The sequence below is a fragment of the Rhinopithecus roxellana genome, chromosome 3 (assembly GCF_007565055.1).
Source record: "Rhinopithecus roxellana isolate Shanxi Qingling chromosome 3, ASM756505v1, whole genome shotgun sequence".
Classification (NCBI taxonomy): Eukaryota; Metazoa; Chordata; class Mammalia; order Primates; family Cercopithecidae; genus Rhinopithecus; species Rhinopithecus roxellana.
Window position 1 is genome coordinate 113,286,807 of NC_044551.1, and position 22,436 is coordinate 113,309,242.

General features: G+C 37.5%; 1 long non-coding RNA gene across 1 annotated transcript in view; it reads right to left on the reverse strand.

Moving 5' to 3' along the window:
- Positions 1-17,937: 17,937 nt before the first annotated feature.
- LOC115896427 overlaps positions 17,938-22,436 on the reverse strand; it is a 30,328-nt gene continuing 25,829 nt past the window's right edge. Inside the window, exon 3 of the long non-coding RNA XR_004056300.1 lies at positions 17,938-19,525. This is a non-coding gene — a long non-coding RNA (uncharacterized LOC115896427). The remainder of the gene's footprint in view (positions 19,526-22,436) is intronic.

The following is a 22,436-nucleotide window of genomic DNA, read 5'->3' on the forward strand; positions in this document are numbered from 1 at the left end:
GAGACAGACTGCCCAGGTTTGAATCCCAGCTTTGCCACTTACCAGCTATTTAAATTTGCTATTATCAAGGTCTTGTCTATGTTCAAAGAGCACTTTGTATATAAAGATACAAAATACTTTTCCCTGGGTAATATTAGTTTCCTGCATCTCTGCTTTCCTCACTCAGCATACCATAATCACCTAATAATCATATGAATAATGCAGAAAATATTCATAGAGTTTTTCACTTAAACTTTACCTTATGGGTTGAGCAATTTACATACATTGTCATTCAATCCTCACAACTCTAGGAGAGCAGCATTCTTTTTATTCCCATTTTATAGATGGAGAAACAGAGAATTAAGTAACTGGTACCCAATTTACACAGTTAATGAATCGGTAATGTTGTCATTTCAATTCAAACAGATCAGCTGAAGATGTTACCCAAATTGGAATCTGCAGGTTCTTGAGGTGTCCAGGGACATACTTTTGAGGTCTGCAAGTTCTCTAAACATTTTTAAAATGTTTAAATTCATTTCAATATGCTAAAACACTATCAGCACTTGTTGAATATTTGAATGGCCACTTCAATCCCCAAGTTCATATGAGCTGTAAGTATAAGAAACATATACTAGATTTATGCTTTTGCCTATAATAAGCAACAATACCAGAAAAATGAACTAGCTGTAAGATTTTTTTTTTTCCATTTAAAAGAGTCAGCACATTCCTCAACTGTGAGAACATGGCCTTATGTACTACAGTGCTCCTCAAAGGTAGGGAGTATAATGGAACCACTTAAAGTTTGGTTTCTAAAATTTGATTTTTATTAACCATGTGACCTTGGGCAAGTCAATTCACTTCTCTGAGACTCAGTTTCATAGTAGATTAAATAGGAGACTAGGGTTGCCATGAGAACAAAATGAGATAATATCAGATGCACTTGGCAAAATACTTGGCACAATAGAACTGATTAGAGCTGATACTACGAACAATAGAACACATAAAGACAATTCTTGCCCAGTAAGTACTTGGATTCATTTGTAGACTTTGACACTACTTGCTTGGCTGTGATTCTGAATTGAGAACTTAACAGTTGAAGGGAGAGTATTTACCTCTTACACAACAGTGGCTGTCCTTCCTGAGATGAGAGGTGAAATCATCCATGGTTTATAGGCAGCCATCTAATTTCTTAGAGCATCCTTTCATTTTAAAGAGTAACTTTTAAACATCTGGGATAGCTTCCAATCAGGCAATTAAATTTGTTTCCCAGAATTAGTTTCTTATTTCCAACCAAATGCATTTTTTTGTACCCAGCTTCTCCTCACATGTCTCTGTGGTCCAGAATATGGGAAATTTACTACAGATACAGCCTTATTTCATCAGGGTATAAGCATGCCACTGACCCATGGTTTGGCAAATCACTTGAAATAATTTCACAGGAAGAAAAGTGCAATATTTATTTTAAAAAATATGGTTCTCAAACACCATGAATGATCCATTGAGAGTTGATGACATTTTACATAATTGTGGAATAATATAAATCACTATGCTATTAGACAATGCCTTAAGTGAAAGAAACCTGCCACTTCCAGTCAGTGCTGTACAACGAAAAGACCATGCATTTCAAAGCCTCAGATTTGAAAACCAGCTTGACTGTTAGTAGAGTGAACATTTAAAATCGTTTCTTTACCTCCTTTTCTCTTGACGGCTCTACTTCCCACTGGTGAAGAGTCACCATTTGGTAGTCTTAACCAGAAAGTGACTGAGACTGATGTCTCGATGGATAGAGATTACTGTAATCAAAGTTTGAGGGAAAAACACAGGCCACAGGAGCATCTGTGACTTGTGCTTTTCCGAATAGGGTTTCAGGAGCTTCAGTATTTAAAGGACAACGAGCAAGCAGAAGGGAATAAAAGAGAGGGAAGAGAAGGGAAGCAGTGAGGCAAATCCTTACATTCTTGTGAGGCTCTGATTAGCCTCAGTAAATCTGCACTTTACATGTGAAAGGGGGAGTAGAGGAAAAAGTCAATTATGCATCTGTCTCAGGGTAGGCAAAAGGATGATTTCTCTTCTCATCCTTGTCCTGTACCTGTGAAGATAAGCTGGTAATGGACAATTTCAGGATGAGATTCAACAGAACTTGGTTTTAGGGATGGTTTATAGATAGAATATATATCCTGAAAGATTTAGGGACCATAAGGAATTTCCTTGTGAGTAATTTGTGAGGAAGGCCATCTGGGGAGACATGTGGCCTTCCCTAGTTGCGGGAACCGGGCTTATGGATGAGGTTATGACACAAGGTTGTGAAATTACAGCTCTCTTTTGGGGAAGGAAAGAAACAAGGGCAGCGTTGTGTGACTCCGTTGTGTTAAACTCCCCAGTTTAACATTCCCTTTGGCATAGTGATTTGGGGGTTTTAAAAATGCTATTTTCTTTCACAATAGCATGCATTTCAGCAATTTCTACCTGTTTTCTTTCTGTCTCTCCAGCAGGGGAAACTGACCCAATAAGCTGTTATAACTATTTCAGAGTGCGTGGCATTGTACCCTTCCTTCACTCATTCCTTCCTTCATTCAGCAAATAATTATTGCATGAGTACTATTGGTTGTGTACTCTCACAGCTGCTGGGGACTCAGTGGTGAGAAAGGAGGACAAGTTGCCTGCTCTCGAGGAGTTTATCTTTCATTGGCGAAGTTAGACAATAAATTCAGAAACAAATAGTTAAACAAGATAGTTTGGACTGAGCGCTAAAAATGGTGCTATGATGGCAACAAAGCAGTTTTATAGTGAAAGGCGCCTGTGCTGGAGGGCTGCTCTAATCAGGATGGCCATGGAAATTCTTTGTACTAGGAGAGTTGGCTGCTGAGGAAGAAGCTGTGTGAGGGTCAGAAGGAGATGCTAGGCAGAGGGAACTGCAAGTGCACACGCTGTGAAGTATGAAGGCTCCGGGCAGACAAGAGTCAGTAATCAGCCCCGTGTGGCTGAAGCACATTAAGCATAGAGCAGCAGGCGTGGGGCAACCTCGCTGAGCCAGATCCCATCCAACCTAGTAAACCACGGTAAACACCTTGGATTGCTTTCCAAGCAAGGTGGGTAATCACTGAAGGATTCTAATCAGGGGATTGATATAATCTGGTTTATATTTTTAAGAGTGATCTGGTTATTATGTGAGGAATACATTGTAAACAATCGAGAGAGAGTGTTTCAGTCCATGCCCACTGCTATAAATGACCATAGACTGGGTGATTTATAAATAGTAGAAGTTTACTTTTCACAGTTCTGCAGGTTTGGAAGTCCGAGATCAAGGTGCCAGCGGGTTTGGGGTCTGGAAAGGGCCTGGTGTCTACTTTCAAGATAGTTCCTTGAACACTGCTTCCTCCAGACAAGATGAACACTGTGTCCTCACATGACAGAAAGCACAGAAGGGCAAAAAAGAGAGCAAATAGTTCCCTTGCACCTCTTTTATAAAAGCATTAATCTTATTCATAAAGGTAGAGCTCTCATGGCCTGATCACCTCCCAAAGAGCCTCACCTCTGAACACCACCAGCCATGAGAATTAAGTTTCAATATGAATTTTCGCAGGGACACAAATATGGAAACCACAGCAGAGAGATCAGTTAGGACACAACTGTACTTCAGGTAACAGATGATGATGGCTTAGACTGAGGTTACATCAGAGAAGAGAGAAGGAAAGGAATTTAAAAAGAGGAGGTGGATTCGGTGCACATTTTACATACTGAATGGACAGAGCCAGTACGCTATATTGTCTCTTCAGTGTCTTTAGTGCCCCTGTGTTTTAAATGGAAATTGTGATTAGAATGCCCTGTTTTCCTCACCTACATTCTAGAGAGCCAGAAAAGTAACAGTAAATTATTTGATTCTCTTGGGACAGGAGGCTAAAATCTGTGTTATCCAACTGCTAAATACTTTTTTCCAGAGTTCTCAAACTTGCTCCTGATCTGTAGAAGCTTAAACAAAATACATCCTTAAGAAGATGAAACTGGATGGACATATTGACCTCAAAGGTTTTCACTATGAAGAAAAAAAGAAAAAGGGAGAGGAAGGTATAAACTAAAGAAGCAGTTGTATGTGTCCAGGTTTTGGTCTGCGGAATTGTTCAGACCATGTCTTTTGGGACAATTATATTGGTAGGAATTGCCTTCTGTCTACTGAACCCAGAAAGATTCCAGCTTCCATGATATTTTGAATAGACGTGCATGCCCCTGTCTGCTTCTATGTGCCACTGTGTGTGTGTGTGTGTGTGTGTGTGTGTGTGTGAACAAGGCAGATATTGAGGAAGTATTTGGAGCCTCAGCTGGGCTGTTGAGGAGGGAAGAAATTGTGTTGAGGGTGGCTAATAAGTGTATATAAAAGTTGCTACTTACATAGAATGTTCTTATAAATCTTCTCAGTAGAGCCTCAAAACTATCCTATAAGGCAATCCTCCACACTGCTTCCCATTAAGGGATAAATAAAAATCAAAACATTTATGCAGAACACTGAAGTAAACTGAGAGAGATTTGAGAGTCTCTAAATGGGCTTGGGAAATTTTTATTATATTTTATTGTAGCATTAGGAGAATAAAATACAAAGTATTAGTGATAGCTCTAAATCTTTAATTTGTGTAACCTCTACATAGTAACTTGACACAACTCATATTAAAGAGTTTTTGATTGAAGAGCTCTTCAAATCAGATTAGACAACTTCCCTGTAACACCTGTTTGCTCAAGTATGTGATAAAAAATGTTGAAACAAAATTTTTTACCAGTCAAATATTTGTAAAAAATCACTTACCTGCAAAGCTCTAATAGCGCCTCTCGGACTCCTCCCTAACTCATTTTATGAGGCCAGCATCATCCTGATACTGAAACCTGGTAGAGACACAAGAAAAAAAAAAGAAAATTTCAGGCCAATATTCCTGATGAAAATCCTCAATAAAATACTGGCAAACTGAATCCAGCAGCACATCAAAAAGGATATCCACCACGATCAAGTCGGCTTCATTCCTGGGATGCAAGGCTGGTTCAACATATGCAAATCAATAAATATAATCCATCACATAAACAGAAGCAATGACAAAACCACATGATTATCTCAATAGATGCAGAAAAGGCTTTCAGTAAAATTCAACACCCCTTTACGCTAAAAACTCCCAATAAACTAGGTATTGATGGAACATATCTCAAAAATAATAAGAGCTATTTATGACAAACCCACCACCAATATCATACCGAATGGGCTAAAGCTGGAAGCATTCCTATGAACATCAGAACAAAACAAGGATTCCCTCTCTCACCACTCCTATTCAACATAGTATTGGAAGTTCTGGCCAGGGCAATCAGGCAAGAGAAAGAAATAAAGTGTGTTCGAATAGAAAGAAAGGAAGTCAAATTGTCTCTGTTTGCAAATGAAATGCTTGTATATTTAGAAAACCCCATTGTTTCAGCCCCAAATCTCCTTAAGCTGATAAGCAACTTCAGCAAAGTGTCAGGATACAAAATCAATGTGCAAAAATCACAAGCATTCTTATACACCAATAACAGACAAACAGAGAGTCAAATCATGAGTGAACTCCCATTCACAATTGCTACAAAGAAGATAAAATACCTAGGAATCCAACTTACATGGGATGTGAAGGAACTCTTCAAGGAGAACTGCAAACCACTGCTCAAGGAAATAAGAGAGGACACAAACAAATGGAAAAACATTCCATGCTCATGGATAGGAAGAATGAATGTTATGAAAATGGCCATACTGCCCAAAGTAATGTATAGATTCTATGCTATTCCCATGAATCTACCACTGACTTTCTTCACAGAATTAGAACAAACTACTCTACATTTCATGTGGAACTAAAAAAGAGCTTTTATAGCCAAGACAATCCTAAGCAAAAAGAACATAGCTGGAGGCATCAAGCTACCTGACTCCAAACTATATTACAAGGGCTATAGTAACCAAAACAGCATGATACTGGTACCAAAACAGATCTATAGACCAATGAAACAGAATAGAGGCCTCAGAAATAATGCCACACATCTAGATCTTTGACAAACCTGAAAAAAAAACAAGCAATGGGGAAAGGATTCACCATTTATTAAATGGTTCCGGGAAAACTGGCTAGCCATACGCAGAAAACTGAAACTGGACCCCTTCCTTACACCTTATACAAAAATTAACTCAAGTGCATTAAAAACTTAAACATGAGACCTAAAACCATAAAAACTCTGGAAGAAAACCTAGGCAATACCATTCAGGACATAGGCATGAACAAAGACTTCATGACTAAAACACCAAAAGCAATGGCAACAAAAGCCAAAATTGACAAATGGGATCTCATTAAACTAAAGAGCTTCTGCACAGCAAAAGAAACTATCGTTGGAGTAAACAGGCAACCTACAGAATGGGAGAAATTTTTTGCAATCTATCTAACAAAGGATTAATATCCAGAATCTACAAAGAACTTAAACAAATTTACAAGAAAAAAACCAACAACTCTATCAAAAAGTGGGCGAAGGATATGAACAGACACTTCTCAAAAGAAGATGCTTATATAGCCAACAAACATATGAAAAAAAGCTCATCATCACTGGTCAGTAGAGAAATGCACAACAAAACCACAAAGTGATACCATCCCATGCCAGTTAGGATGGCGATCATTAAAAAGTCAGGAAACAACAGATGCTAGATAGGATGTGGAGAAATAGGAATGCTTTTACACATAGTGTTGAGGCTTTCTTGAGAAAATTTACGGTGGGAGTGTAAATTATTTCAACCATTGTGGGAGACAGTATGGCGATTCCTCAAGGATCTAGAACCAGAAATACCATTTGACCCAGCAATCCCATTACTGGGTATATACCCAAAGGATTGTAAATCATTCTACTGTAAAGACACACACACACATCTGTTTTCTGCAACACTGTTCACTATAGCAAAGACTTGGAACCAACCCAAATGCCCATCAATGATAGACTGATTAAAGAAAATGTGGCACATATACACTATGGAATGCTATGCAACCATAAAAAAGGATGAGTTCATGTCCTTTGCAGGGACATGGATGAAGCTAGAAACCATCATTCTCAGCAAACTAACAGAGGAATAGAAAGTCAAACACTTCATGTTCTCACTCATTAGTGGGAGTTGAACAATGAGAACACATGGACACAGGGAGGGGAACATCACACACTGGGGCCTGTCAGGGGGTGGGGGCCTAGGGCAGGGATAGCATTAGGAGAAATACTTAATGTAGATGATGGGTTGATGGGTGCAGCAAACTACCATGGCATGTGTATACCTGTGTTACAAACCTGCATGTTCTGCATATGTATCTTAAAACTTAGAGTATAATTTTTTAAAAAGCTCCTCTCTCTTGTTGACAAATATTTTGATGATGAAAGTAGATCACAAATCTTATCAGGCTCTGCCTGTGAAATGTTTTTAAGGAGTGATGGAATTTCTACTTCTAGTCACATGTGCTTGGTTAAAGAAATTCTGCAGACAGTTTGGATAACGATAAAGGGGCACCATCCACTGCAAAAGGACAGGTATAGACCACATGTGGGAAGACAGAGACTTGGGTCTCCAATTGCAGCTGCATCTCTCAGGACTCCCGTCTAGCTTCCCAGTCCTCCATCCCTATTGGCCATACTTTGAGCATCATGACATGCTCCTTGGACACCTGAAACACAGATTCCTCTGGCAGCTCTGTTTGTTCTTTGTCCACAATGAGAAGCTGTACATTCTGCAGCTGGCTGATAAGACAGGTCTCCTTAGCTTACTGTAGTAAAGCCATGAGTGCCAATGCTGCATAAGCTACTTTTCATCTTGGGGTACTCTGAGATGTTGCATTAGACCTCATTTCTCCAAACATGCCCTCAAAGAATTCCTAAAGAGGGCAGACGGAAGCATTAAATCCTGAAGTTATGAACACCACAGAGCCAGAGCTAACTGAGCTGCTTTGAGGACTGGGCATGGGTATGGGAATACATCTTGATGCACCGGAAAACCCTTCATGCTAAGTACAAGAGTACTGTGGTGCACCAGTTGGGACCACTAGGCTATAAAGTATATAAGGAAGATCTTGGTACAGAAGAAGAGTAGAAGCTTTCAGAATTGTAGAATGCCTTGCTGAGTTTCTCACAGATAGAAAATAGCAGGCCAGAGATAAAATCAGCTCTTATAATTGTACATTCTTTCCATTACAGCTCAAAATCTTTTTTGATGCAATAAGCTTCACGGGAGGAGAATTAGAAAATCCAGCAGCACAGATCTTGAATGGTCTTTGGGGATTCAAATTTATAAGGTCATGCTTTCAGCTTTGAAGATTGAGAACTTAGAAAGGCAAAAAGATTATGCAAAAGAGTTTCCTCATTCCCTTTCAAATGCACCCATTGATCCTGCAATCATGGAGTAGGAATTTGTTATAGTTTAGCTATTGGTTTCATCAACTGAGGCAGCGCATAAAAGTTTGCCCCTACTCCGAAATCAGATGTCTGTAAGCTTTCTGTGGTAGTCACTGTTGTGCCTCCTGTCTTGGTTCAAACCTCTATAGCAAATTACCATAGACTGAGTGGCTTCCAAACAACAGAAATTTATTTCTCACAGTTCTGGAGGGTAGGAATCTGAGATCTGGGTACCAGCATGGTCAGGTTCCTGTAGGGCTCTCTTTCAGGTTGCAGACAGCTGCCTTCCAGATGTATCCTCATAGGGTGCAAAGAGAGCTGGGAGGGAATGCTGACTCACATCCTCTTCTTATAAGGACACTAAGCCCATCAGGGGCCCTACCCTCATGACCTAATTACTTTCCAAAGGCCTCACCTTCCAATTCTATCATATTAGGGGTTAGGATTTCAACATATGAATTTGTGTGGGGGACACACACATTCAGTCCACAACAGTTATTATGTTGGTGCAAAAGTAGTGGTGGTTTTTGCCATTGAAAATAAACTGCAATTACGTTGTACCAACCTAATAATAAAAAGAAACTTTTCCTCTTCAGCTGATAGCCATGCAGTCAGACTGCCATGGCAGTAGCCTGAGAGCTGCCCCGACATTTGGTTCTTATGTAAGAGGGAGGTGGAAGTCCCTCAAAGCTGAGGGAACAGAATCGAGGTGTGGACTCCAGGTGGTTCTGACGGTGTCATGGGCAAGGAGACCCATGTCCTCTCAATAGTAGCACACCTGATACCCTGAAATTGTAAGGAGGATGCCTAAGAGTGGCCTCTGTGGGCTCCCCCTGACCATAATCAATGCTATTGCTCAGAAGCAACTATCCTTTCTCTGTTATCAACCATTCAGGAGCCCGTCTCCATCTGAATCTGCCTTCATAGAGTTATGCACGATCCTGAACCACCCCACGATGTGGTAAACCTGCAGATAGGGAGTGGGATTAGGAGGGAACCAGAGGAATCCTGTGTTTTGGGAATGTTCTGAAGGAGTTGCATGCTTATATTCAGAATGCACACACCAGTATGGCTATAATGATGGTTAATAACTACTGACTACTCTGTTTAATCAATGTCCAGGTCAGAGAGTTGTTAAATATTTTCAGCGTTGCCTCTGATAATATATACTCAGAATGATGCGGGAGCTGTGAGATACTCACAAGTATTTCCCCTTCCCAAACGGTGCTTTTGTTACTATATATTATGAACAAAGTGCCTCATTTTGGGAACATGTACCTATTTGCAAAGTATATTCTGTGGCTTGTTATCTATCATTCTCATGATAGTCATGCAGGGCAGATGCTAGAACTATCAGCATTTTATAGGCATTGAAACAGAGAAACAGAGAAATTAAACAACTTGCCCAAATGCATAGAGAGAATAAGGACGGAAGACACTGAAGTGCCCACTTCATCAGTGTAGCTGTGGTCAAGAGGTAGAAAATAAATTTGACACTTTTTAGTTAAAAGGGGAAAAGACATAAGTTAATATTTATAGTTTACCCAAGAGAAAGACAATGTACACTGTGCATTTCAGTAACTCCATTCTCTGCCCAGAATAACTGTAGAGCAGAGCACATTCACGGATTCATTCTTCCAATAACTATTTATTATTAAGTACCTTCTGTGTTCAAAGTTTTGTGCCAGACACTGGTGATAGAAGATTTAGACTATGCTGTTCAGGAATGGTCTAGAGGGAGAATTAAATTACTAGGGATTCTAATAGCCTGAAGCAACATGTAGTGGTAATTGACCCCCTTGTCTGTCCTCAGGTGGACCACACTGAAGACTATTCTGCAGGCTCCACAGAGGAATGGGGCTCCACTGGGTGACCAGGTCAATAATCCACTCTTCTATTACCTTTCCCCCTTTCCCTGTTTCAGTCTTCTCAGTCTTCCACTCCCCATACCTAATCCCTGGGATCACTTTTCAAAATAGGCTACTTGCAAAAGGGCCCTTGTTTTATGCTCTGTTCTTAAGAGGAACACAGCCTAGACAGCTGGTACAAGAAATGGATGTAAATATCATATTCTCAGGGTGGGATTCTAGAACTGGATCACTCACTGGTCAGACAGCAATCAGGATCCCTTGGCCAGTGGTCAGTAGATGAAGATAATCCCTAGTAGTGGATGCTTCCCAATCATCAAGATGCTCAGCAATGGTGGACTGGGATAACATGGGAGTGGAAGGCAAAGCATTGGCTCATGTGGTACTAGGTTAGGTAAATGATACAGGGACAATGGTAGTTATAAGAATTGTGAAGTTAACTACTTTTTATCAAAGCCTTTAGAAGCTTTGGGGAAAAAGTTTAACAGTCTCAGGCTAATTAACTATCAACTCAAGACGCACTGTGAAAGTCATTTGGGCTCCATGGAACCATTTCATGGTCTTAATCTCCTATAGCCATGGGGAAACCATTCTGAAAACCAGCCCTGAGATTTAATAACAAGAGCAGCAGAGCAACAAAGGAGCATGTATGAATGACACCCTGTATGGTTTGATGACTGTCTTACAAAATGCCACATGTTCATTGAATAAAGGCCACCATACACTGTTGTGTCCCCAAGCAACTAGAATACATGAGTTGAGAACCAAGGATGAAAATAGGATTAACTATTCTTACCAAAACTGCTAGAGACCTACTTGAATAATTTGCTTTCTGTCTTTACGAATTTAGAAATTTTTGGATTGGAAGTTCAGGTTCCTGTTATTGGAACTTTAACACTATTCAGTAAAGGTTACTTTGAACTTTAAGCTATGACCACCATCTGGTTATTTAGGACTTCTCACACCAGTGGGCAAGCAAGGAGTAAAGTTACTGTATTTGCAGGAGTTACTGATCCTGATTATCTTGAGGAGCTGGGAGTTGGAAATCATAATCTTTGGTTCAGGAATCTCTTGGTACTCGCAGGTGCAGTGGTAATTGTAAATTAGAAACTGCAGTAAGCGCAGTCCAACAAGTGCTCAGACACTCTGGTTGTGAAGGCTTGCGTAACTCAACCACCTGACTGAGAATGAAGGAAATCAAGAACGGTGGTAAAGGGAGGAAACGATAAATGTCGGCTATAGCCTAAGGATAAAATGAAACATGTTCTACATGCCAGTTACATAGAGGATGTATATACATATAACATAGAAACATATCCATGTACACACTTACATGTACCTGTGTATCGGAATGTTGATAGTGACTAATACTCAATGTTATGATTATAGGTGATTTTAGCTTTTTAAGTATTTGGGGTTTTGTTTTGTTTTTAATTGACACATAATAATTATACATATTTATAGGGTACAGTGTGATGTTTTGATACATATATACATTGTGTAATAATCAAATCAGAGCATTTAGAATATTCATCACTAATATGGTCTTCATTTTTTGTGGTGAAAAAATTTGAAATCTTTCTCCTAGCTATTTGGAAATATACAATATTGTTAACCATAGTGACCCTACTGTGCAATAGAATACCAGAACTTATTTCTCTGATCAATGGGTAACTTTGTACCTGTTGACCAGTCTCTCCTTATCCCTCCCCACTATCCTTCTCAGCCTCTGATAACTAATATTCTACTCTATACTTCTAGGAGATTCTTTAGATTCCACATATGAATGAGATCAGGCATATTTTTTTCTATGTCTGGCTTATTTCACTTAACATACTGTCCTTTAGGTTCATTTATATTGTGTAAATGACAGCATTTCATTCTTTGTATGGCTGAATAGTATTCCATCGTGTAAATGACTTTGGTCTGGGCAATGATTTTTTGGATAAGATACCAAAAGCACAAGCACCAAAAGCAAAAATAGACAAGTGGAATTACATCAAACTAAAAAGCTTCTGCACAGCAAAGGAAATCAATCAACAGAGTGAAGAGACAATCTACAGAATAGTAAAAAACATTAATATTTGCAAATTATGCATCTAACAAGAATTAGTAGTTAATATCCAGAATCTATAAGGAACACAACTCAATAGCAAAATACATCATCCAATTTAATAAATGGGCAAAAGACCTTAGTAAACATTTCTCAAAAGAAGACATACAAATTACAAACAAGTATACAAAAAAAAAAATGCTCAACATCACTAATCATCAAGGAAATGCAAATGAAAACCACAATAAGATATCACCTTGCCCTAGTGAGAATGACTATCATCAATAAGACAAAAAGTAACAAATGGATGTGGAGAAAAGGGAAGTATTATACACTGTTGTTGGGAATGTAAATTAGTACAGCCATTCTTGAAAACAGTATGGAGTTTCCTCAAAAAATTAAAAATGGAACTATCATATGATCTAGCAGTTTCATTACTGGGTATATACCCAAGGGAAATAAGATCAATATGTTGAAGAGACATCTGCATCCCCCTGTTTATTGCAGCACTATTCGCGATAGCCAAAATATGAAATCAACTTAAGTGTCCATCTCAGGATGAATGGATTAAAAAATGTGACATATGTTTTGTTTTTGCTTTTATTTTTAAATGTCGATTTTGCAATAAGAAAGAGAGACAGAGAAATCAGAGAGCTGGGCATCCTTCGAAATCTAGATGGAGAAAGTCATGCCTCCCCAGCTCTTGTGCTCTGCATACCTACAGAATTAGCACCAGTTAGATATTACCAAGGCTTACTGCCCAAGCCATACCTGGACCCTGAGACACAACTAGTGTGACTGAGGAGCATTGTGCTGAAATGTGGGGAGCAGGGACTTAAAGCAGCCTTGGGCAGTGAGCCTTGTGGTCCAATGAGTCCCCTAGGTCCCTTCCTCCAAACCATTCTGTCCTCAAGGCTCTGGCACTCTGGGCCTGTGATGGGAGGGGCAGCCTCAAAGATCTCTAAAATGCCTTTTGGGGTCATTCTCCCACTGTCTTATAAATAGCACCCAACTTCCTTCTATTCTTCTCATCAAATGGTAGCTTAGCTACATCCTTGGTTTTCTCTCCCAAACATTTATTTTTTATTTTTTACATGGCCAGATTGAGTTTTCCAAATCTCTACGTTTTGTTTCCCTTTTGACCATAAATTCATCTTTAAATCATTTTTCCCTTTTCACATTTTACTACAAGCAGTTAAGAGAAGTCACATAGCACTCTGAATGCTTTGTTTCTTAGAGATTTCATCTGCCAAATATCGTAATTCATGGTGTTAAGTTCTGCCTTCCACAAAGTTCTAGAACAGGAACATAGTTTAGCCAATTTATTTTTTATTTTTTATCTTTTCTGTTTTGTTTTTTGAGACTGGGTCTGGCTTTGTCGCCCAGAATGGGTGCAGTGGCACAATCTCAGCTCACTGCAACCTCCAGTCCCTGGACTCAAGCGATTCTCCTCCCTCAGCCTTCCAAGTAGCTGGAACTTCAAGTGTGCACAACCATGCCTGGCTAATTTTTGTATTTTTTGTATATATGAGGTCTCACTTTGTTGCCCAGACTGGTCTCAAACCCCTGGCCTCAAGCTATCCACCCACTTTAGCCTCCCAAATTGCTGGGACTACAGATATGCCCCACCGTAACTAGCTAGCTAATTTCTTCACCACTTTGTAACAAGAATGGCCTTTCCTCCAGTTTCCAATAAGATATTCCTCATTCCATCTAAGACCTCATCTGAATGACCTTTATTGTCTATATTTCTATGAGCCTTCTTGTCATGACCTCTTAAATAATACCCAAGAAGATTCAGATTTTCCCTACAGCTCTTCTTTTCTTCTGAGCCCTCACCAGAATTACCCTCAATGCTCCATTCATGGCAATAAAGGCTTTTTTCAGCATTCACTTCAAAACTATTCCAGTCTCTCTCCATTACCCAGTTTCAAAGTTGCTTCCACATTTTTAGATATTTGTTATAGTAACACCCCTCTCCTGGTACAAATTTCTGTTAGTCTGTTTTATGCAGAGACTGACTAATTTCAAAAGCAGAGGAATGAGTTCTTTCACAGTTCTGGAGACTGGGAAGTTTAATTTCAAGGCGCTAGCATCTACTGGAGGCCTTCTTGCTGTTCCTCACATGGCGCAAGGAGGAAGGGCAAAAGAGAATGAACCCGCTATGACAGGTCCTTTTTATAGTGGCATTAGTCTATTTATGAGGGCAGAACCCTTATGACCTAAGCACCTCCCGTTAGACCCCACCTCCCAACACTGTAGTTTTGGAGGTGAAGTTTCTAACCAATAAATTTTGGAGACACATTCAAGCCATAACATAGAGGAAGTTACCATTTAAAATGTAGTCTATTTAGAATTTGAGATTCTGAGTGACTTTTACATTTTTTATTGTGTATTTCTTTAAGTAAAGGCCAAAGCAATGTTTTTCTTTTAGAATAAAGAGTGATTCATTGGTATTTTATTTTATTTTTTCCAAATTATCTCTAATTTGGATAGAAATTGCTTTAGACTAATGGATTTATCTTGTTCTTTCCTGAGAATGTTTTTGGATCAGCAAAACGACTATTGATATCGTTAATCTGAAGATCTCTGATATGATAGATGTCTAAGAGTAACCACTCTATGCACACTAAAATGCTAGAAAAGAAACAAGCTAAATAAGTAAAGAAGGCTATTTCCTGAGAGAAGGATTCAAAGGGAGGGACTTTACATTTCTCTGTACCTTTCTCTATGGTTTAAATTAAAAAATAATAAGTGAATATCATTTTGCTACTAAAATTGAAACCAATATTTTAACAGAACATAATCTGCACTCCAAAAGTACTAACTTCTATATGATGAAAACTGAAGATCACAGCCAAGTCTCAAGTGTCGTAGACACTGAATTTCAACATTGGTTTTGTGACACCACAACAGAATTTCAACTACAGGATGCTCTGTCTTTAGAAAGAAGGAATATTAGAGACCATCTAATCCAAACCTCATCTGACAAATGAGTAACCTAAAACTTAAATATCATGGTCAGAAAAATGATAAAAATGTGGGTTCAATTACTATATATTGTATTCTTCTATTCATTCACCAAATAGATACTGAGAATCTGCTGTGTGCCTGGCACTGTTCTATGCATGAGGGAGTCAATGACAAAACAGAAGCAATTCCGGCCATTATGAAGATTAGACTCTAATGGGCTCCACTGCTTAGGTCAGGGACTCTGGACCTCTGAATTCTTGAAGATGCTGAATTATCAGTGGCTCCCAAACTGTGGTGTTTCAGGGGTGCTATGGCTTAAATATGTTCCCTCCAAAATTCATGTGTTAGAAATTCAATCCCCAATGTAGCAATGTTAGGAGGTGGGGTCTAATGGAATGTGTTTAGGTGATGAAGGCTCTGCCTTCATGAATGGTTGAATGCTTTTATAAGAAAAACTGCAGAAGTGGGTTTGCCCTCTCTGTTCTTCTGGCCTGTGAGGATACAGCATCCCTCCCCTCCAGAATACTCAGTATTCAAGGCATCATCTTGGAAGCAGAGAGACTGGGCCCCAATCTGCCACTGTCTTGATATTGGACTTCCAACCTCCACAACTGTGAGAAAATAAATATCTGTTTTTTTCACAAATTACCCAGTATCAGGTATTCTATTGTAGCAGCACACAATAGATGAAGACAAGGGGTTACTTTGGATAGCAGAGGTCAGGGGAAGAAGAGTTAATAGGTAAAGCTTTTAAAACTCTCTTAAGCCAGAGTGACTTCTTTTTAGTTATTTTATATGTTAGAATTTTACCTAAATTTTTAATTGCAGAATGGGGTCCAGCTCTTGAAAGAAAAGTTGAGACTGTCTGAACTGAAAGGTATGCATGAGAATCAATCACTTGAAGAGCACAACCCATTTTCCATTCATTCTGACTCAAAAGACTGGATTGAAACCTAAGAATCTGCATTTTAACCAGTCCACAAATGAATCTATTGAGGCTAATAAAAAGTTCACATTTTGAAAACTACTAGGATGTCTGACAATGAATTAGCATATGATTCTCTAATGAGCACAGCAGATAGTTGGAAATAAAGACTTAATTTCCAGAAACACATTAATTTGGTTCATACCAATAAGTCATGGGGCCTTTTTAGGAGGAGAAATGGACTAATATTGTGCTGTGAGAGAGAATCATAACTTTTAGAATGCAGGGAAACACTGCCCCAGTTCATCCCTATGTAAACAGAGATATTTCTACAAAACTAAGTCAAATGAATAAATGTCCATGAGTGCCCAAATCTGGATTTGGCTCTAGCAAAACCTAGGCTGGATGTAGTAATAACTATGAAACCATAGAGAAGTAATTTCAATATGCCAAGAGAAATGAATTTGATTTGTAAAAATTCAATTGTACCCAAAGGAGACAAATATTGCAATTTGGGGGACTGGAATTCTCTGTAATTTTTATGGCTTTCCTCTTGATTATAAAAGTTATGTGTATTAGCTAAAGATAACATAGAAATTACAAAAAAGATTTTCTTTTTAAAAAAGCAAATTACCTTGGTCTCACAAAACAGCAGTGACTTATACTGCTATAAACATATTGCTATATAGTCTTCCCAAATTAAATGCATATATTTAAAAATAAAATTCAAGATATATGTTAGTTTTTTATTTAATTTTTCAGTGTCAAGTTACAAAACAATTTTGTTAAAATATACACTTTTGGAAAAAAGTAGAAAAATAGCATAATATATATGGAAAATAAAAGACCAAATCAAATAATTATATAATTACGATAAGTGCAGTTTTTCTAGGGGTATTATATTTCAATAATGCTTTATTTTACAAATCCTACCTTATAGTAATATAATTTTAAAAAATACTTAAGATTTTATTTTTTTAATAGAAAGTATTTTATTTTAAGTTCTGGGATACATACGCATAATGTGTGGGTTTGTTACATAGGTATACATGTGCCATGGTAGTTTGCTGCACCTATTCACTTGTCATCTAGGCTTTAAGCCCCGCATGCAAAAAGCAAAGTTTTCTCCTTCCCCTCGTCCCCCATCCCCCAAAAAGCAAAGTTAAAATTTTAGAAAGACATTTACTTTGGTCTATAGCATTAATTTTCTGAAAAACAAATTTAGAAATTACTGAATTTTCAGGTTGTAAAAAAGAGCCATCATTTCTCTTTGCCCTAAGAAAAATATGGTCCTTCAAGTGTTGGCAAGCCTCTTATGGAAAATCACCAGGGCTGCACAATGAGTCAGTGTCAGTGGAAGTCATGAAACGGGAAAAAAATGTTGAACACTGGCAGCACTGTGCTCACTCCAGAAAATAGAAATAATGCCTCTCTTCATCTACAACATTATTTTCTTTGACTTTCTAGTTGCATCTGGTATGAAAGGGAACTATTTATAACACAAAGATTATTTGTGCCATATTATCAAGCTAATATACAGGAAGGGCACTGAATTTTCTTTCTTACCCAACCAATAATTTGAAAGGGTGTACTTAGCAGATAGTTATAGGCTGTAAGAAGAAAGGGGTGTCTGCTGTTAAATTAAAACTAATTGAGGAAAATAAGCTTATCTGTCGTATCTTATTACCACAGATAATAATTATGGTAGAGCAAAATGTTTATTATCATGATGTTTATATAATATTGTAATTAACAAAGGAATTATACTGAAGCACAGTGTATCATTTATCTTCATCGCTTTTGTGCCAAAAGAGACAGACACAGTAGTCTCTTCATGCCACAGATAAAGAAGATGTTAAATATGACCAGCAATCCAAGGCAGAATCTGAAATACCAGCCAGGTATCTTTAATTCCTGATTAATATTCCAGTTTTTTACTTAAAATAAGCCACTTTTGCATTTTTCAAAGGCTTTACAGAAATTTCTGAAGGCAAGAAGGGGATTATATTTAGAATTCTTATCTGCCTGTGTACATGTTCCATCTCTGATAACAAAATCCCCTAAGATAGAAGTAAAAACATGCAGGTATAACACATGAATGCGTAAGTTGTGACTAGTATAGTTATAAGCTGACAACTAGACCTAGACTGAGAATGACCCTAGTTTAGGGCCTGAGCTTATAATGCTAGAGTTGTGGGTCATTGTTTGAACTCCTGTTGGCCTGATCCCTTTCTTTCTGTAGGGTGGCTAGCAGAGTGAGCACTTGGTACAGACATTCAAATGACCAAGGTAAACCAGTGGTTTGATCATCCAATAAAGTTATCAGAAAGGTAAAACATACTCTCTGGGCCTGCTGACTGCTCCTGTACTCCAGTTAGCAAAGCCTGAGAAGAATAAGGAATGAGTCTAGAGAGTCATTCTTAAAGGAACAGGATAAGCATTTGCTGCAATCTTCAATCACTTGCACTCTTGCAGGTGAGGGTACTAATTAAAGTTAACAATGAGTTTTTAATGCCTGATGTTACCTTGGGCTTGTTAGAGGATATAACATTTATGATGTACAGTAGAGATAGATCTTTCAAGGGGGTGATTTGTAAGTACATAATATAGATGACAATGTATCAAGTCAAAATTGCCTTGTGGAAAACTGCATATGAAAACCTAATAAACATGTTTCAAAACATTCAACATTGCCAAATTTGCTTCCCCTATTGAAACACACTGTGTTTCCCCCACCCTAATTGAACACTGCAAACTACCGTAGGTAGCTTGCATCTGAGACATGTTGCATTGCGGGGGGGGGGTGGATAAAAGAAAAGTAGCTTTAAAGCCTAGAATCATACTCTGTATGGAGATATGTTCCTGCCTGAGAGAACAGGAAATTCTACCAAGGTTCCTACACTCACTTAGAGGCATGTATTCATTGCATGAAATGGCAATTGGAAGAGTCTGCAATATTTTAATTGCTCATTCATTTGTTCTCTTTTTCATTTCCAAGCTGCCATTCACACAATCTTGATTTCTGTTTCTCTGATCCTTCCTATCCTCCAATCTGTTCCTTAGCAGAGCACAAAAATGTGAATTTGCAAACATTAAATACTCCCTTGGTATGATTCCATTGTAGCATACCAAGCAGACATCTTCAATCAATCACAACATGACTTTCCTCCCATGAGACTCAGATTGGACTTCATAGTCCTATCCCAACACAAGCCTCCAGGCAACCACTACCAGTTGACCAGGACAGATCCTCTGACATGCCATATGACATTTTTTAAACCACTTAGGTCCTTTATTTTTTATCTTTAGTCACCTTTGTGACTAAAACACACACACACACACACACACACACACACTAGATGAGATACTCTCTAGACCCTTTTCTGAAATTCTGTGATTTGATTATCTTTTAGATTATAGCAAAGATCAACAAACCAAGCCCTGCTGATCAAATCTATGCTGCCATCAGTTTTTGTACAGCCTTGGAGCTAAAAATGAATTTTACATTTTTAAAACATTGGAAAAATCCAAAGAATACTATTTCGTGACATATAAATATAAAATTAAAATTTGAGTGTCCATAAATAATACTTCATTGGAAAACAGTCATGCTCATTTATTTTCATATTCTCTATGGCTACTTTCCCTCTATAATGGCAGAGTTAAGTAGTTGTATCAGACACCATATATCCCAGAAACCTAAAATAGTTACTAATTGATTCTTTACAGAAAAAGTTGAAACCAGAATATGGTGAGAAAATTGTGGATTGAATGCCAGATCAAAAGAAATGTTGTTTAACACAGAGGTGTAAAGGATTATGAGGCAAAAGCAAGTGAAATAACATGAATATTTGTCAAAGAGTCATCCAATGGCACACTTCTAAAATGTGAATTTCATTATAACATTTTTATTATTTTGTTATAAAATGTTTTATAAGAGAGAAGTTCCAAACATAAAAATAAAAAGGAACCAGGCCTTTATGGGGGCCATAAAGAGAATCCGACATAAATGTTACAGGTTTCATGTTAGAGGCTAAGGTGAAATGTAAATTCAAGGTGAAATTTGTCATTATTTCGTAACCCAGTTAAGATGTAAATTCAACAAATACTCTGCTTGGGAAAGATGCATTGTGTTCCATTTTTCAAATTGTTCAGTTTACTGATTAAAATATTTTTACATTTACAAAAAGCAACTAACGTAACTTCCACACTCTTCTATTTCATAAGCTGAAATAAGTCTCTTCTTCCCTCACAAAGATGGTGGAAAGAATCTTTAAGAAAAATGCTCTAAGTCAAAGTATAATTTTTGATATTTATGTTTAATATTAGGATAATAATTCTTTTTAAAATTGCTTAATCATATGCTTACTCATGCTTTTACAAGTCTGTTGATTCAATAAATGATGCAAACTTAATTGTGCTTCTGATTAAGTCTGATGTATGCAAAATGAAAATTGCTTATTTAATATCAACTGTCAATATGAGTTCACATTTAACTAGGTTGGAACCTATTTACATTCCAAAATCGTTTCAAACTAACCTTTTCTTGTGTTAAAAAGTTTTGGAGCTGGTAATACTCCATATATACAAAGAAACATAGTTATCATTAGTTGATACATAATTTGCAATTTCTCTAACTCCCATTAATATTTGGGTAACTTTCAGCTCCTATTACTGGAAAAAAAACGACTGAGAGAGAAGAAAACAAAAATTGAGCAGGAGAATAAACATATTGAGTGTCTAGAAAGAAGAGATATTAAAATCACATAATTAATTAAGATAAACAATGTCTTCTGCAGAAAATTTCATCTAACTTTCTATGGTTGGAAGATGGCTTTCAATAATGATAGAAGTTGGAAATAGACCAGATTTATGAAATGCCTAAAACACAAATAAAAATAGGAAAACTGAGTTAATTCAGACATTTTTCAAACTCCTAATTAGTAGCATATGGGTAGCTTGGGTGGTGAAAGTCACATAAAAACGTCCATTATAGAATCTAGATTACCAATGTGTTGCATAATTTAAATAAGGCCATAAGTGGTCAACTTGCCCGAGTTAATTAGATCTACTCTAATATACAATATAGCACCCAAAACAATTCAAAAATAGAGAAATTTCTGGAATAATTCTAATATAACATGCCCTAATGGTGTCAGATTAACCCAGATTTCAGTATGGTCCTCGATACCATCTCCTACATTTCTTAATTGTATAATTTAACCCCAGTGAACCCTACATTCTGCGCTAGTACATGGGAGAAATTATTTACTTCGTAGATTTCTGCAAAGATTAAATTCACATAGTAGACAAGCAATAAATGTTTGTAATATTCCCATAATTTTGTAGTTTTGTTTAGAGACTGCAAAAGAGTGTCAATGCTAATTAATCATGAAAAAATAAGATCTGCATACTTTTTATACTTAAAAAGAAGTTATAAATTTTCTAATATTATATACTGATGTAAATACACACATATTGTAGTTCACATTATTTAAAATTGTAGTTTCATGAGTACATTCTGTTAAATGCCATGCCTTCATTGAAATGTTCTTTCTTATTGCCTGGACTATCCAGATCCATGGAAATTTTATAACTGTCATTGTGTTTTTATTTTAGCAATAAAGATGCATCTTTGTTTCACAAGAACTGGAAATAAAACATTGTCCCAATAAGCAGGAACTTTTAAAGTTGGGGGAAAATATAGCAGTAAGTAAAGTACTTGTTTCATATCTGTTGAAGAAATGATCCAATTATTCTGTATGGTAAGAAAGCCAGGAATTGAAAGCAAAAAGCCAGACATCTAAGTGTATTTTCACTTGAAATCGTTAGGACCATAAGCAGTACTCATATTTAAATAAACTAGAAATGTTAGCTGTTTGAACCACAGAAGTCACCATTTGCATGGGAAAAACAGGGACTCTGATTTAGGGGCACCACACTTCAAATGCCAGTTTAGATTTGTTAACTTCAATAAATTACAACTTAACTGAATCTCAGTTTTCTTACCTTTTAAGTGTGGACAATAATAGGTACCTGGAATCACAGCTGTTTCAGGATTCAGTTAGTTCATGTAAGGTGTTTTTTAAAGAGTAAGTGCTCACCAAAATGAAGCTATTATTACTACACAACCATTCCCTTTCACCAGTGGAGAAAGTTTCAAATGGATTACAAATGCTATATTCTTGTCACTAAGCGTTCCTCAACTATCAGTGCAAACGCAAATTTAACA